Raw genomic sequence first — 4,844 nt, forward strand, 5'->3', positions numbered from 1 at the left:
TACTGCAATTTATGTAGTATGCTCTGCTTATTTGTATTGAGTCTGGTTATACGCGGTGATTGGTAACTCACCCTTTGTCAAAGCTTCATCTATTCAAGAAAACATCGGATTTGGGATCGGATGGCGTACGGGAGCTCGGATTGTCTTGCACGGTAATAACTGTGATTTGATCTTTTGGGTTTGTAAATTGTCTTTAGATTTGCCTTGCTTTCCTTTTGATAATCTCGTCTGTATCAGTTAATTTCTAACACGAAACTATAGAATCACCTAAACCGACAAAAACAAATTTTTGGTTTTCAAAGTTAAAATTTTGAAAAGAAATCGGTCTTCAATGCGTTGGTGTAACTCGTCCAAGTTCGGCTTAAAATTTCAGGCCGGGTTTGGGGTGTTACAAGAGTTATTTCTTGAATAAAACTCCAAGCATCTTAACTATCACTTAATATTAGAGTTATATATCAATTAAAATTTATGTTTAGCTTTATAAATAACTTATTGTAGTTAGGTATATTCAATTAAGTACCATTTAAGAAAAACTATTGATAAAAAAAATAAAAATTGTTGGCATTAATAAGTTAGAACTATATAAAAAGTAATAGAACATTAAAGTAATGGTTCTTCGAATAGGCAATATCGAATCATCTTTGAACAACAATGGCGCTGGCGAGTGAATGAAGAGTATTTTAATTGATGATAACGTAATATAATATTATGATTTTTAAATTTTTTGTAAGTTGTTTATAATGTGTGAAGTAATCTTAAAATCATTTTTTTATCTATCTGTTATTTGTTTGGTATAGGTGAAAAAATTTTGTGGGTCTATTTTAAAAGAAAGTCAAATTTCATCAATTATTTTTAATCACTATTATTAAGTGTGTTTATTCATTTATTGTAAATATTTTTCATGTTTATCATGAATTATTATAATTATTGCATATTACCCTACGTAACTGTAGCGACGTAAAAAAATTAGTTTCGCTTGGTCGCTAATTGTGGCGATTTATTAAACATTTGAAAACCAACTTTCGATTTTATTAACAAAGGGAGTTGCCACCGATCCTTTTTTATAGGTGTGATCGGACACCTTATAAATTTATTTTTGAAATGAAAAGAAAGCTGAATTAAAATCCAGAGAAAAATAGGGTTCGGGAGTCAGTTACGCGCGAGGAAGGTATTAGCACCCTCGCGACGCCCAAAATTGGTATCTCATAAACACGTGTTGTCTTGATTTTCAAAAATACGAGTCCAATGTAAAATTTAGTCGTGATCCGATTGAAAAGACGAGAAATTTTAGTTATTCCCCTTTTTTTTTAGGAGGGTATATCGCTTTAACACGAGTCAATTGACGTTCACCCAACATAGCGATGAACTCGATGACTTAATGTTAAATCGGTACATTGCCTTGATTATTGAAATTAATTAGCAAAACAATAATATGATTTTCGAAATACCATGAAACGAAGTTGATATGAAATAAGAATCAATAAGTGGAAGAAATATAAACATATTTGAAACAAATAACAAATATTACAATAATGTTGAAGGAAAACACTAATAATGCATGCAAGATCGAATGTAATTATCATATCAAATACGATAAATAATGAATATATATACATAAAACATTAAGAACATGTACGTCAAAACACATCTATATATGAGCAGTGATACCGTTAGAAATATATTATATATATTATTCGAGCTATACATGAAGTGGCAAAAAATGTACATCTATTAATGTTAAAGTATATACATAGTATCAAAACACGACATAATATGTATATGACGTGGCATTTAACAGAATTATATATATAGAAGAATATATATACAAATAATATGGTATTAAAGATATATACATAGTATATAGAAGAAAATATGTATGTGGAAATGTATAAGAAATGTTATATATAACTAGTAATATTAAAAATATACACATAACATATATAGAACATATACAATACATACATACCTTAGAAATGATAATAATAATAATAAAACTATTTTATACACTACACAAATACATACACATATATATATATAATAGTATTAGAAATATATAATATAATATTAGAAATATATATAATAGTATAAAAGAAAAATATAACTAATAATATTAAAATATATATAATAATATATGTGAAATATAATATTAAAAACTTATATACATAACGTATGTGCAAAATACACATAATATTAAAACATTTACATAGTATATACATATTAGAAACAAATAACAACTATTAATAATAATATTAGAAATATAATGAAGTATATAAAAAGACAAATATAATATAATAGTAATGTTAAAATAAAGTAATTAAGATAGTACTATATATAAATGTATGGATATATACATGTAAAATATACATATCTTAATATTAATAATGATGTTAGAACTAGAAATAATAATCATTAGTAATAATAATACCTTAAAAATAATTAGTATATTAATAAAAATAAAAATAATAATATTAATAATATGTAAAAAAATGAAAATAAACGAAGAAAAGGACTAAATCGGACTAAGAACAAAATTTCGGGGCGAATTTAAAAAGAAATAGTGAAATAAAGGACCAAAATGAACATGCGTGAAAGCAATGGGGACTAAAAGCGCAATATTCTCCATTATCAAAACGCAGCGCAGCATGGAGGGACTAAATTGTAGGGCGAGAAAATATTTAGGGCCAAATTAAAAATAGCAAAAAAACCTGATTGTGAAATAGCAAAAATGCGGAAGGGCCGATCGCGCAATTAGCCCTTCTGTTTCAAAAACACGCGGACCCTTGCCGGACGGGTCGGGTCGACCCGACCCGAAGTTATAAACGGCGTCGTTTAGTTTAAACAGAGGGGGTCCAAAACGGTGCGTTTTGGACCCCTATATAAGTCAAAAAAAAATTTTGAAAGTTCATTTGAAACGGGGGAAGAAAAAAAAAGAAAAGAAGAGGAAGAGAGGGGGGGAAGGAAGGGATTCCGGCCACGGGCCGGTTACCGGACGGCAACCGGGGGCTCGCCGGAGCCGGCCACCGCGAAAGGTATGAGATTTTTTTATTTTTTATTTTTAGTTCTTTTTTCCTAAAGTATATGCATGCGATGGATTTAAAGATTAAAAAGCAAAAATCACCTTGAACCCTGTTTTGGTATTCTGTTTTTTTTGGATTTTGTCGATTCGGGGTTTTCCCTTCGCTGCGATATCACTGTGACTGTATCTATAATTTTAGTGTTTTTGTTCTTAGAGTAATGAAAATGTGAAAACTTGCTTCTATATATCAGGATCCGGGGTCCTTTTACAAAAATTCAATCGGCTTATATAGTCATTCTTTTTACAAGTTGTTCTCTATACTTTTAGCTTTCTGTCTCGTCCGTTCAATGTGTTGCAGGGACTTTAGGCGGTGCTGAGATATTGTGGGGGTTCGGTCGGCCTTGGCAGAGGCAAGTGGCGGGTTAGGGTGGCTGAAAGTCAAAAGCTGAAGACCCTAGGTGGGGCACACCTAGGAGTTTGGTTGCTGACTTGAGAGGGATGGGCTAGGGTTTGATGATAGGTGGCATTTGGGTCTGTTTGTTGGGCTAGAATTTGGGCTGTTAGTTGGGTGGGTAGGTTTATTTTTTTTGTTTGAAGATGGGTTAAATGGGTAATTGGGTTGTAAGTGGGTCTTAGGGGGATTAGTGGGTTTAATTGCACTTGGGCCCGGGTAATTTGGGCTTCTACAGTAACTCTTTTATTTTTTTTCAAATTAATATTATATTTTATTATAGATAACAATATTTTAGAAAGAATGAAGCATTAATGTAATAGTTTTTCGAAAATGAAATATTAAGTCATATTCGAACGATAATGACACCGGAGTTATATATATATAAGATCATTTTAATTGATAATGAAGTAATATAATATAATATAATGTTATTGTTTTATTTTTATTTTTTTGTAAGTTATTTATATTATGTGAAGTAAAGACTATTTTATACTTCATTATTAATACCTTATAAGATTTCAATAATTACTTTTAATCATTATTATTAATAGTGATTATTTCTCTAATGCAAATATTTTTTTATATTTAATTAATTTAATGTAAATATATTCAGTACTTATCATGAATAATTATTATAATTAATCCATGTTGTTGTACTTATTTTTCTTTTTAAATATTATATTATTATTTTACTTTCTAATATAATTCTAAATTTATATATTATTTTCATTAATTTTATGTATTAATTCAAAGATAATTTTTAGATGAAAAAACGTCTTTTGATCATTTTTATAATAAACTTAAATTGTTATTGACTTCTTATACCATTATTAAATTTTATACCGTTGTTAAAGAGATTAACATTTGCAATTCAAAAAAGTGAATTTTTTTTTATGATTTTGTTTCTTTTAATGATTTGAAAGAGACATGATTAATCAAATATATATATTTTTATTATTAACTACAATATATTGTTATTTTTTACTTGATATTAATTCTTTTTTCCATTGTATAATGTATAATATTTTATCTTTTACTTGATTTTTATTTTATTTTATTTTTTCACTAATTTAAATTACGATACCAACTTCTTTTATTTATAAATTATTTTTTATTTTGAATATTATTTATATTAAATATTAAATATTAAATACATTATATATATGATATATGATACATTTTTAATTTATAAAATGTAAATATATATATATTCACTTGCAAAGCAAATAGGTATAATTTTATTATTAACTATAATTTATTTTTATTTTTTACTTGGTATTTTATTTTATTGTTAACTTATGTGCATCAATTATTATATCACTAGTATGGTACACTCATGCTACGTCTTGGGTTAATTATTTATTTGTGTGAAAT

The 4,844-nt window shown here is 27.5% G+C and overlaps 1 long non-coding RNA gene across 1 annotated transcript; it reads left to right on the plus strand.

Moving 5' to 3' along the window:
* The first annotated feature begins 2,900 nt into the window (after positions 1 to 2,900).
* LOC107897314 (uncharacterized) lies at positions 2,901 to 3,830 on the plus strand. Its single transcript, XR_001684109.2, has 2 exons — positions 2,901 to 3,029; positions 3,375 to 3,830. It is a non-coding gene; the product is annotated as an uncharacterized lncRNA (long non-coding RNA).
* The last annotated feature ends 1,014 nt before the right edge of the window (positions 3,831 to 4,844 follow it).

Source organism: Gossypium hirsutum, chromosome A11 (assembly GCF_007990345.1).
Source record: "Gossypium hirsutum isolate 1008001.06 chromosome A11, Gossypium_hirsutum_v2.1, whole genome shotgun sequence".
Taxonomy (NCBI): domain Eukaryota; kingdom Viridiplantae; phylum Streptophyta; class Magnoliopsida; order Malvales; family Malvaceae; genus Gossypium; species Gossypium hirsutum.